We start from the raw sequence: 14,787 nt of genomic DNA, 5'->3' as shown, positions 1-14,787 counted from the left end.
TCGGTAACATTTGTTATTAACTAACTCACAAATATAAGTCAAAAAGTTTATTCAGTACTTTCATTATTGTTGTCTCATTCGCATTAATTGCAGGCACGTGTTCACGTTTGTTTCTATATATATTTCCGGGTGTATCTCTGAACGCCAACATTTTGAATTTACCTGTAGGGCAGTTTGTTTTGATAGCGATTATAGTCTTTTCCCTAAAAGTAGTCTCAATGCCAACAGGTCATTTACCTGTAAAAATTACCAGTTGATACTACCTGTAGGTGAAATTAATGATTTATAATTAAATATCATGTATTTATATGTATATCAAAAATATTTATTTTATTTGATATCTAGTATAGTTTCAAATTTAAAACAATACAATATTTTTTTGCTTGAAAATTATCTTTATGTTCAAAATTATGATTTTATTTTATCTTATTAAAGTCTTAAAAAATCATTTATGCTCATTTTTAAAATATATATACATTTGCATTTAGATAAATAAAATGATTTAACTCTCTCGTTGCAACATTAATTTCCATATAGGCATATGGATAATTTGAATTAATTGAGACTAATTTCACTACTTTAGAAAGTTTGATGATAATATATACAGCTACATAAAAGTCTGCACAAACAGCAATATACCTGAAAATATAACTTCCCAAAACTTGAATGTTCCATTGTACAACCAGGTACACATTTAATAACTACTAATTACTACTTTGGTCGCATGTTATTGACTACCTCTCAATACAGGACTTGAAAATTTGACAAATTACAAAGAGTGATATTCATCTTCTATGTCACCAGAGCTGCAAACTCTACACAGGCGTTCACTTACATCGACGAATTTCAATATTCAGAGTATGCGCTGATAAACGTATTCTACTCAAAGCAATTATTGTACGTTTTGGTATATATTTATATAGATAACGTTGTAGTGATATATAATCTACTAAATAATGTAAACATATCTTGTCGTGCATTGTCAATAATACATTTTAATACTAAAAAAGTATCTCAATGCAGTTCTTAGTACTAAATAGCTTTAATCAATACTTAATTACATTATAATACTGGGTATACACAATTGGGAAGAAAACCCGATTAAGTTAATTTCTATTTTCTTTCCGTCAAAAATGCATTTCGTAAAAGGCCTCCATTTCCACCCGAGTCCAATACAATTGTTAAAAATAGTAAGCAAGGCTTGATTTACGAAATCTTCGTTGTAATATTGAGACTGTCAATGCCGTATGCCTTCAGAAGCTTTATAGCACTTTTAAATTCATCCGTAGATAGATATCACGGTCAAGCTCCAAAAACAGAGATCTAGAGTCCATATCAACATGTAAATCAGTATTCTGCTAGACATTATCAGAATGGGGTTTGTTCTTGCATTATAACGTGGATTGGTTTTCCATAGGTGCTTCCTATATTGCCTTTGTTGAGAGGTACATGTACATGTATGTGTGTCCAGTCATTTTCAACTTTCTATATACATATTTTGTAATGTAATGTAATATCATGTAAGTTTTTATTTCAGATATTCTTACTTTCTCTATGTAAGGCTTTTTATTATATATATTTAATCATTTCCATTTGAATATTAACATGCATTGTTCATTTATCGTATTAATATGTATTTTATGTGTACAATATTAATAAATAAGTATAGATTTCTTAGTGCTGAGATTGGTGAAATAAACTTTTCAAGTAATTAGTTAACAAAAACTATTCAGTGCTATGATGGAACTGTAAGTGGCATATATAAGTACATTTATGAACAAATGTTGTTATTACATAGATTTGTTGCTATTTTTTTTAAAACTATATATGTTCTATATTACTTAATTGCTCATTTTGTTGAATGCATACATGTGTGTTCTAAGAAAATGGGAAAAAAACAAATACAATTCTACTGTATGATTTGTAAAACACAGGTAAATCTCAAGTGACTGTACAGGTAAAAAAAAAAGACAGCTTATATGAAGCAGTATATAATTACCCTCCCATTGTTTCCTGAAACAACACCTACCTATTGTTAAAAAAAATGTTGGCGTTCAGAGAACACCCCATATTTCCTATATGACGGCTCTGATCCCATTAAACCTCTGACGTCACAGGTCAGAGGTCACCGAAACGTAGTCAACGGCTCTGGGTTCGAGAAAAATCGCAATTACTCTAAAACTAAAGTCGCTGTGAAAGTCGACCTTTCAGCATTTTTAGTTTCATCCTAAATCACATTTAAACTTGAAATAGCAAATCGTTACGGGTACACTTTAAGACCACCACGTAATTAAGTCAATTACGCTATGAAGGCTATTTTCACTCCATTCAATTTCATCTCATCTTAAATTGTCCTTATTTGTATTAATTACGAAAGAAATGCATTAAATCTCATAATTGTATGAAAACCTAGCATGTTCAAATTAATAGAGCTGTTAACAAGAAATAATAGAAGTTATATCTCAAATCTTGCTAAATATATTAAATTTGCAAGGAAGAGAAAATTAGAATGGCTTAATAACCAATAATTACGTATAGTCATATAATGTTTCTCATACATATGTTGTATTACTTTTATTAGTAGTTGAATTGTCTGTATGTGCAATTCCAGCACAAATCTATGATAGGATATTGTTTATGATGTAAATAGTAAATTAATTGTTATATACATGCATATAATCACATATCACTATGTGTAAGGGTATATATGTATACAATAAAAGATCCGGATTTTACAACTTACCATCAGTCCATGTTTTTTTTATGATTTTTACGCACCAGAAACCCCAAGCTATCTATTTAAAAGTACGGGACACTAGCGAGAACTACCCAAGATGTCCGATAATTATTAAACCCGTATTCACTTAACAATGTGACGCTTACATAATTAATTAAGTATCAGACGACTATTGACTAATTTGTGTGTAATCAACCCAGTTCTTGTGATCACTGCTTAATACGTAAATGTGTATGTAATTAATAGCATGCATCTTTCAATGAGTTTCACGTAACGGTGTTACAAGCCGATATCCGTGTTTACCCAATACAAGCGTTAATGATGTTAATTACCGATCATAAATTTATTACATGTATTTGAGATTGATTAATTATCGTATCACGCACTGTATGTTTGTGCATAAATTCTTGCTAACTACGAAATAGCAATATGTGTTCCTATAAAAGTTGCCGTCTGTAAAATAACTATCATAGATATTGTACGTCAAGTTGATAAAAGCAAGACCAGGCTATACTATAAAATCCTTTAATACTGTAACATTTAGGTCGTAGAGAAAAAGCAATGTACCGTTATAAAAACAAAAGCTACACATTGTAACACAGGTAAACACCCGGGGCTATGACCTAGCAGCGGTCGCTATGACTACGCACAGTGTCAAGTGATAGTCTGTACAGCTGTCGACACGGGTGACTTGCCCCGACATTTTTTTCTCCTCGTGGTGAAGAAATCGTCCGGATTATTGAGGGAAATTTACTAATGAAAAGTACGCTCCGTTCCCAAAATGGGCTTCCGGAATCGGAATCCAAATTTCCGGACTCGTGAGTACAAATAACGTTACGGAAATCCGTTCCCGTGCATTTCCGTCCGGACTGTGAGTTGTCCGGACTATCGGCGTCCGGATTATCGCGGGTCCACTGTACACGTGTTGTAGTTTAAGTTAAAACATATTTTATTGATATACAGAAATGACAAAGGGATTAGTCAGCAAATTTTACCAGCTTATAAACGACTTCTCCCGTAAAATTAACAAAACAATGAATAATAACATAGTCACATGATGGTACAAAATACAAGAATATTCAATTCAAAAATGTGATAAAGAAGAGAGTATAAAAAATTGAGCATTTTGGATTAAGTTGCTTTTGAATGATACGTGTTGTATATGTATAGACGAGTGAACAGGCACACGTATTCATACATGTGTGTGTATTGGATGAAGATATAGTAAATATACATACATGATGTATACTTGGTATTTACAATCTGAAAACTTTTTGTCCGTACCTCGAATAAAGAACTTTAAACTCGTCTTCGGTATTTTTTAGTGTGTCTTATTTAAATATCACAGACATGTACATAAATTAACCGACCATAGGATCTTTCTCCCAGTATTTTTTTTCTTTCTATGCATATTATTCTCGGTTTTGATTTTCCTGAAAAGTTTGACATTTTGTGTTCCTAAATGGTTACTTTAACTGCTTGATAATACCGCTGAAAAAAATGACGTTTGATACCTGAAATTAGCTGCAGACAATTACACAACTATCAAATTATTAGGAACATGTGTGAATTTAGTTGTGTACTCGTCACCGTTTATCACAGGTAAGTTGCAAGGTTCCTTTGAACTGCAGTCAGAAAACTTTAGATCACAGTCCTACCACAGGCGCTAACAGATTAAACATACCACTGTCATATCAAACAAAAATTGAAAGTAATATTTTCTATGCAAGCGTCTGTGGGCTCACATGAGGGTACGTTATAAATATAAATGAAAATATCTGAATGCGTTCCACTTTTATATTGTGAATGACGATGTGGCTAGCAACAACTAAGTTTTATGCCACATGATATATATGTTTTAGCAGAGACATATAATATGTCTTTGGTTTTAGTAACGACATATTATGTTTATGTTCGATAACACAGTATTTTATGTAGCAAATAAATGACCACGACAATGGTACACAGATGAAGATACGGCCGGAGACAGATGTCTGCTTATTGTAATGTTCAAGTCAACAATGTGTCTGATTTTAATGCGTTAATTGAACGAAATATGGTAATAAATAAATAATCACATGCACCCTAATTAAATTGCACTGCGGTCGGTACTGACGATCTGCGGTGTCTGATTTTTGCCGAGTCTCTACGAGTTTGCTATTGTACAGGTAACTGTCTTCTGATTAAATATATCAATCAATGTACATGTACGGTAACAAGCGAATCTATATGTCTGTTTATAGCCTTTACATTAATTTCATTAACGTGCAGTGACATCAGCAAACGATTAAAACTTCGACGATGTCCTTTGTAAAAATCATCTAGACATGTCAATCACACATGTGGCAACAAATCTGAGAGTATGTGGGCGGAGCTATAGTAGGCTGTGCCTGATTATGGTGTGTCATCAGGTAAACTGTCCACCCCATTCGATGCAGGTATCCCAGCAATCTATTGTCTAATTAATTCTCTGTAAAAAAAAGTCTTACGCTAGGATTTATGAGAGTGTCGCCCAAAACATAAGGGTATAATTTCACAATATTTACTTTATATTTACTTAAATAATTACGGTAGCTGTTATCCCGTGTATTTGTTATTAATTATTGAGATAATACACGAACACTAATTGTTGCGATTTAAAACGTGTAATTTCATTTATTTATTTAAAAAAAAAATCCTACGGTAAGATGTGAGATACAGGTAGTAGACATGGACCAACTACAGCCTAAAATCCTTCTGGATAACAACATATACTCCCCTCAGGTAAAAAAACCATAGGGGTCCGATGGGGTCATTGCGAAACAGGTATACTCTCTATTGTAATTAAGATATGTGATTGACAGGTGTTAACAGTTGGTGAAAACATTTCTATAACGGTAATTACACGGCATGTAATTGTTCTGTGTATAGAGAATTAATCTATATCGCTTTCACTAACTTCAATTATGATTATATTACGCGATATAGAGATTTTTTTCTAGAAAATAATGATACACCATTTATAACTCATTTATAAGTATGACCGTTTAATAGATCATTCAGTTTGATTTCATTTGGTTTTAAACGGTAACGATTTGGAATATATGATTTCCTAGCGAATTTTCAATGATTGCGGTAAAACAAAACCACGATAATGATATAATATATCTATTATATACTCTTCTCCGACATTCTCTTCACAGAAGGTAAATATTTTCTTCTGGAACTCCTTTATTACCTACCAGTTCAATGGACAATTTCAAATTACATGATCTATCATCAGGCTTCGTTGGACGTAAAATAGACTGGTCTGTAGATAGAGAAAGGACGAAATAGTTCACATTGTTTGGACGTTAGGTCTTGATCGTAATGGTGACGTCTGTATTGTTAGTACGTTATTTTGTTTTGCTTCCAAAATAAAAGGGACGGGAAAGATTCCCATGTTATGCTTATAATTAATTGAAATATGTTAAAATGTATTTTATAGATTTCTTTATTACATACACCAATGTATTGTTTTCTCACAATAAAGAGGGCACATCAGACTATATATACACATCATTCTGTAGTCTATGTATTTCAAACAATATTTATTTGACAATTTCCATTTAACAATATACACAACATTTATAGTATACACACATAGATTCCAATCATGCATGTAATAGAAAAAAAAGAGACCTCGCATAATGATTTTGCTGTGACAATTTGGCTGTTAATGAAATAATGAAGTTGATTAACTACTATATATATAGTTTGGAAAATATGAGCATGGATTTCTATATCTACAGGTAATTTGATTGCGCCCAAGTGTATGTCTATGCTATTAGCCACCCCGGAATCGTCCCTGTAAACTGCAAGTAGCATATATATCAACATAAATAATGATAGTAAGAAAACACACAACGTCTTTAAGTCGTGTATTTAAACTACGAAATGTTTAAATAATTGTACAGTCTATGTATGAAACCCGCTACAAAAAGTCAGACGAAATAATTATAAGCTATAGTATTCAGGATAAAATTTGGTTTTCTTCAAACAATTACGAAACCAAAAACATACATTATGTCACCGCGAGGACAAGTAATGATCTTATCGATGTTTATCGTCTTCTCATCCGTCACAGGTCGTACACGTATATGGATCAATTTCTCAAACAGACATCTTACTAGCTATATACTTCAGATATATGTGATGACTTAATTATGCAATTAAGGACTTTGCTAGATCACGTAAAAATAATTCCGAGATCTTTCACTAAATAACGAGCCCCTTATGTGGCCTCTCCGAGGTCATGGCATCTGAGGTCATGCACAAAGCGCCATCTATAAACAGGTCAGCTATATCAGTAGTGATTAAATGCATAGGCCTATATACAAGTATTGAATTGCAGATCATTTAAACCACATCATTTATCAACAGCAGCAATTGAGACGTTAAGGGAATTTCGTAGACTCACTATACGGTATCCAGATGTTTTTTTTATTTAGTTATACCCATGATCGTCACGGAGAACCGTATCACTTCGAATTCGAGTCTTACATTAGTGATAGGACACTTGCATGTAAGTCACAAAATCTACCAATCGTCTCGACTACTAGCGGTAAAAAAATCGGTACACGTACAACGATAAGGGTCGATAATGGTCAACTGAGAGCCACACCACCACAGGTAAAACCGAGGGCTGAATGTAATCGTGGCCCTCCGGGGCTGCATCATCAGGATTCGCGGCGGACAAATTGCTTTGATGTTTCGCGGAGAAACGATCACCGCGGATTTTGATGAACACATTACCACCGGGGATCGCGATGACGCCGTTTTCATGATCCCTGATAGGGATTTAGGGTGATCGGTCGCTGTGATTTACCCCTTGAATAGAAAATCAAACGCCGGCACATGGTGACTTTGTGTTCATTCCTACGGTCTGCACTGTAAGTACTCCAAACTCTTGTCCTGTCCTACAAACTGGTTCGGATTGGGATGACCCCTGGATATATTTCATTCCACTATACTGTATGGTGGAATTCCTAGCAAAATTAGGGTAACTTGGCAGTATACACTTGCCAAGTCCCTGACCATGTCTACATTTGTATGTACATATTTAGTGCATTCCTCATCAGATGCGTGTGACAAACTATGGAAAGCCAACAGGGTCAAAATTCTAATTGCTTATTTGTTTATTCTTACTTGCTATTCTTAATTCCCAATTCCCAATTTCTTATTCTAAATTAGTTACTCCTTAATTCCTAATGCGTATATTGTATTCTCATTCATCGTTATTCTAACGTGATATTTGTTGTTAGCTATACTTCTTCATTGTATGTATCCACTTTGCATTTTAGTTTGCCGTAGTCCTTAGGCCTACATGCTTACCACATAACGCGTTTTTGCAATATTAATGCTAACATCCACATTTTTACAATGATAACTGCGATTACTTTTTTTTCTGTCGTCGGTAAGAAATTGTTGTTGTCAAGACAACTCAATCATGATGGTAATAAAAACTACATGTACACGAACAGAATCAGAAATGAGACATGGCACAAAGCCTAATGAAAGTTACAAAATATTTAGTTCCTCATTATGACGACAAGCGGCGCTTTTACAGCAAATTCGAAGTAATGAAGTCTCCCCCTCAAACGTGGTTTCGTAGACGCTTTGTTTTTTCACCAAGAAGAAATGGGTATATGCCAGGCCTATCTGGCATCTATATTTCCACCTCGTAAGTAATGCAGGCATTATATTTGATACTAGAGTCTATATGTAAAAGTATTGGGTTTTAACACTTGTACAGAATTGCTTTAGGTGCAATTAGAGACGTATACGTACATATTATGAATATACGTCTTTGTTTACATGGGGTATTCCCGGTACGGGATTCTTTTCTGGTTTGGATATTTCAGGTTGCACGTGAATTTCCAGGCATACAATAATTAAATTCAGCTATTAGGTATATAGAGCTTGGACCAGGGTGTTTCGTTTTGATAAGGTAGTCTTGCAGACGCTTTCATGTAGCTGGCCAGTTCACCATCTCCTCTTTAACGTTAGACCTCTAAATTATTCTGGGATGGGTGGTACTCCTATAACATAAGAGGCCGCTGGTCGGCTCTTTTTCTATCGGGTATTATTTTGCCGACTGCGACATGGCGCCTGTCAAAAGTATCTCGCCGTGTAAAACCTGTAACATTGTTGGAGTAGGATGGTTGGCAGTTAGTCCTTGTATGCATATAGTTTTATGTACATTTGGCCGATTTAGTGGTAGTCAAGTCTGGTGGGTGGTTATTAAACATAGTTTGTGTATATTCCCAAGGGAGGGACACTGGGTGGTCATTTTGGGGTATAGTTTAATGTTGACTAATAATGGCGCCGACATAGTATGTTAAACACATCTATCATTGTCGTCCCATGTCCATTGAAAATAGTATCATCGTTGTTCCTATTGTACATAATAAATATGTTGAACTTTACCAATCTTCAATTTCCAATCTGTAGCCAAGTCAAAGGCCAAGTCGACAGAACCATAGAGTTGACGGATCAAAAATAACTATACAAGGATTATGGAACAACAAATTAACACATACTCAACTAGAACTGTCGCCAGGATGGCTGACTAATACCCCCGCAATTTGTACGAGTCAATGGTGAATTGGAACTGTTAAATAGAGGCTAACTAAGATAACCCAGTAATATAGTGACCAGTTGCCATAGCAACCATAATTTTGAAAAAAAAGAAAGTGGCATGCCATCTACACATGATCATTATTATTTGTGTGAAGCTTCATTGGAATTAGCCCATCGGTTTAGGAGAGTTGTCCGGACAAAATGCATCTGCAGACAGACGGACGGACGGACAGACAACCTGATTCCAGTATACCCCCAACTTCGTTGCGGGGGTATAATTAATTGCACATATCTTCAATTAATTGCACATAGGTACAATTAGTTGAAGATAAGTTCAATTTAATTGAAGATATAGATACATTCATTGGGGATAGGTCCAATTATTTGTACCTATCATTGATTATTTAATGATAGGCTAGTACCTATCCTCAATTGAATCATGCATATTATCTTCAATTTAATTGAACCGATCCCCAATTGATTTGAAACTAGGTACAAATTATAACATATCCTTAATTAAATTGAAACTTTCTTCAATTTAGTTGTAACTATCTCTAATTCCATTGAAGATAGGTTAAATTCTTTTGGAGATAGGTATATATAGGTAGGCCTACAACTAAACAATTTGTCTTATTTGAAGCTATCTTTAATAGGATTGTACATATTACCAATTGAATTGAACCTAGGCCAAAATAGAATATATGTGTGTTTCTTGTCCTTCTACCTATTGTACTTGGATTTTTCCAAGACCCATGCTCTATATAATATTAGTAAAATGTTTTCCTAAAAATAAAATGTTTTGCCTACCTAGCTACATATACCTGCTCTGAAAATTTCATGAAACAGGAAACACACATACAATTTGGTTTGGCCCTATCTTCAATTGAATTGTACCTATCTTCAATTATTATTAAACTTTTACACAATATATCATATGATAATCAACAAGGGCCCAATGGGGCCCAAATCGCTCACCTGCAATGCAGTGATATTTTCATATATGGATCCTGCAGTTATTTGAAAGCATGCTACAGGCCATATAATGTCTCTCTGCACTTTGGCTCTTCACTAAAAGTCATTTAAAGATTTAAGCATACTTGATCGACGTGACCTTGAATGTGTGTCCGGGTCATTCATTTGAAAAAAAAACTTGGTAGCCCTTCACCCCAGCATGCTAGACCCAATATTACCTCCATGGGACTCTTGGTTATTGAGAAGAAGTCGTTTAAAGTGTTTAGCCTTTTTGACTCCTGTGACCTTGAATGAAGGTCAAGGTCATTCTTTGAACAAATTTGGTAGCACTTTACCCCAGCATTTTACAGACTCAATATCAACTCCCTGGAACTCTTGGTTATTGAGAAGAAGTCGTTTAAATATTTTAGCCTTTTTGACTCCTGTGACCTTGAATGAAGGTTAAGGGTCATTCATTTCAACAAACTTGGTAGCCCTTCACCCAAGTATGCTACAGACCCAATATCAAGTCCCTGGGTCTTTTGGCTATTTAGAAGAAGTCTTATTTTTTTAGCATATCTGACCCCTGTGACCTTGAATGAAAGTCAAGGTCATTCATTTGAACAAACTTGGTAGCCCTTCACCCTAGCATGCTACAGACCCAATATCAAGTCCCTGGGTCTTTTGGCTATTTAGAAGAAGTCTTATTTTTTTTTAGCATATCTGACCCCTGTGACCTTGAATGAAAGTCAAGGTCATTCATTTGAACAAACTTGGTAGCCCTTCACCCTAGCATGCTACAGGCCAAATAGGTCTCTGGGACTGTTGGTTATTGAGAAGAAGTCGTCATTCATTTGAACAAACTTGGTAGCCCTTCACCCCAGCATGCTACAGACCCAATATCAACTCCCTGGGACTCTTGGTTATTGAGAAGAAGTCGTTTAAAGATTTTAATCTTTTTGACCCCTGTGACCTTGAATGAAGGGCAACTTTATTCATTTCAACAAACTTGGTAGCCCTTCACCCCAGCATGCTACAGGCCCAATATTAGGTCTCTGGGCCTTTTGGTTATTGAGAAGAAGTTGCTTGAATGGAAAAGTTGACGCCGGACAGACGGCCGGAAGGACGACGGACGGACGACGCGCCACGGCATAAGCTCACTTGCCCTTCGGGCAGGTGAGCTAAAAACAGGAAGCCACACAGCTATTTGCTCGTTTAAGATGAAAGTCGGTATATAGATGGTTCTATTTTTTCTGATTATTATGTTGATGAAGCAAGGGGGTATTGAATATTGATAGTTAGCCTGTGGCTTTTAGTTTTAGTTTAATTGTCCTTTACTGATAACTTTTAACCTATCAATTTCAGAAAGTCATGTATTATCTGGTAATGTAACTTGCAACAGAAGACATGGTGACTGAGATGAAGACACTTCTTCGCCAAAAAATAATCCACATTATTCAATGTGTTGAAAATAGTAGGACCTATAGCTTGGAAAGAGACATAGACAATACCATGGACATGTTAAGCCAGCTTTCCACAATTGCAAATGTTGATGATATCATTCAACTCTTTACAAGATGGTTGGAAATTACTGGAGGACTGTGAGAACACAAACATTCGGAATTCCAACATTCGGCTTTCAAAAAGTAGAGGTGCAAGAGGGAGACCGTCATTTGTAATTCCAGAGGAGATTCTTCATTATTTCTTTGATAACGGGTTTAAAATTCCTTATGTAGCGACAATGATGGGTGTCAGCGTGTCTACTATCAAAAGAAGAATGTTTGACTATGGCCTTTCAATTTCGCAGACATACAGCGATTCAACTGATGAAGAATTGAGGAATGCTTTTAGGGAAATTCAACAGGAGTTTCCTGGGGCAGGTTATAAAACAATATGAGACATGCTCTGCAAATAGTCTTCAAAAAGAAGATTCAAGGTCTTTTGGACAGGCTTGTGGAAACACTTATGAGAAGACCTCTTCGTTCAGAGGGAGCTAAAACACCAATGCAACTCTGGATTGAAGGACAAGTGTTTGATCCAGTTTGGCAACCCTAAAATCAAGTATGTGAAATATTTTTATTGACCAAATTTCGGTTGAAGCATCATTGAGGTAAATGGGAACCAACATTGGAACAAGGGGCCAATGGGGCCTGCATCACTCACCTAGGTATTTCAGTAACTCACAATGATTTAAAGGACAACCCTCCCCTCTCCACCATCTATGTTGTTAAATCTGTTCCCCTTCCCAAGATGTTGATTCCAACTGACTGGTTAAAAATCCTTTCAGTACGATATGACTATAGTAGCATTTTAAGAGAATTACCACTATTTCCTTCTATTGGGTCCCGACACTGTAACACTAGCCCTCCACCTTTGGGTTACGAGTTCGAAACCTACGTGGGGCAGTTGCCAGGTACTGACCGTAGGCCGGTGGTTTTTCTCCGGGTACTCCGGCTTTCCTCCACCTCCAAAACCAGGCACATCCTTTAATGACCATGGCTGTTAATAGGACGTTAAACAAAAACAAACCAAACAAACCAAACCCTATATATATACACCATTGCTAGGCTTAATGATCCAGATGCACGATACTGGTTGTCTGGGTCAGTTATCCATGTATCTGTTTAGATTAAATATGGTAACTCGTTTTGGTAGAATTGTCTTGCGTTGTATGTTTTCTCACGATTGATAAGTGGAAAGTAATAATCTTTTTCATCAAGGTTTATTAAAATGTAGTATGTTTCTGTCAACTCAGGTGGGTCCCATGATGGAGGAAAAGCACCCTTACAGCTCCTATGATAATTTAGAAACAATCAATTTGAGTATTAGTTGGATATACATACTAACGTTTTTGTTTTTTCTACGACAGGAAGAGGTACAAAACTATGGTATAGATTTTGATGGACCGACTGGATATGACCGTGATATTGACTCAGTGAAAGTACCAGAAGTGTATGTGGAAACCCAGCAGGATGTTTACAGCTTGTCGAAAACCATCAAGAAAATGACCCAAATAGTTATACTGAACCGTATTTGCAAATTGTTGAAATTTTGTCACAAATATAGAAGTGCAAGTTAATTTAGTCCAGCAGTCATGAAAACATGATGTAGGACAAGCACCTTCAAGTACTCATATGAACTGTATAGACATAATCATTGTCAATTTTGTCTCCCCTTCAACGAGTTGAAAAAAGGTGCATCTGTTTACAGAGTGCTTATTCAAGGTTGTGTTCTAAAAGTTCTGTGTTCAACATTGTTGTTGAACCACCTTCATATTCTTTAGGAATGAAAGGACTAAGTAGGTTAATTTCTGACAGCAACAACGACAGTGTCTAAATTTGTGTTTAGTCCATTGGACTTTCTAATGTTATTCACAGGATAACCTGTTTTTTTGGGGTAAAAACTGAATTTTGAGGATTTCTGTTATTGACAATGCAGGAAGTTAAAGGAGAGTCTAAATGTACTCTGTACTTTAATTATTTTAAAGAAAAACATAGTATAATTTGTATTTTTTAGTGAAATAGTGTCTCGTAGGTCAACTTGGCCAGATATTAATTCGATCAATTTTGTTTGAACATGTAAGCTTGTGAATTGATATGTGACACTTTAATAAAATAAAGTATTATCATTCTTATGAAAACAGTACATGTGTGTTATATACAGTTTTGACATTTTCAGCTTGTAAAATGAATACCAAACAAATATGATCATGGCATATTTGATTTTATTCAACTCCAGAATTGAGGGTCAAGAAAAAAAAATTAAAACCAGATATCAGTCCAGTGCTTTCTTATATAACCTGTGTGAACCTGTGTAAAACTATCAAGCACATCCAAATCCATAAGCTCCTACAACAATGTACTTCAATGTGTCTTCAAAATTACTGTAATCTTGTATTTTGTCTGTTTTCTAAAACCGGATTGATGGTTCACAGGTATTTACTGTAGGCATGAGAATTGATGTATGATCAAAGTTAATAAAGCCCGAAGTCAACCTAACAGGTAGCCGTTGACAACCCAACAGAGCTTGCAAAACATGTTCCATGTTTAGCTCCACCTCATCATCCTTTCCATCTTCAGGATTGATCCAGGTGGTTGTCACTTTTCCACCTGAAATAAAAGTTAAATTCAGTTTTCGTAATTATTCAAATGAAGAGTAGCCTATAATTCAATGTTTAACAGTATAAGCATTCTTGCTTGTAACACTTTATCTTTAGGTGAGGGTAAGAATGACCTATAGCCATCGTGCACCGTCCGGCATGTTAACTTTTCCTTTAAACGACCAAAAGGCCCAGGGTGCTGATATTATGGCTATTAAGTTTGTTAAAAGGAATAACCTTGACACTTGTTCAAGCTCACAGGGTCAAATATGTTAAAATTTGCAAGATCTCACTAATGAAAAAGGCCAAGGGGAACCAATATTTCGACTGTAGCATGCTGAAATAAAAGACTAGTTAGTTCAAATAAATAACCTTGACCTAATTTCAAGGTCATAAGGGT

Source organism: Pecten maximus, chromosome 11, assembly GCF_902652985.1.
Source record: "Pecten maximus chromosome 11, xPecMax1.1, whole genome shotgun sequence".
NCBI lineage: Eukaryota > Metazoa > Mollusca > Bivalvia > Pectinida > Pectinidae > Pecten > Pecten maximus.
The sequence above is the reverse complement of the archived record's forward strand: the minus strand, read 5'-3'. Positions refer to the sequence as shown.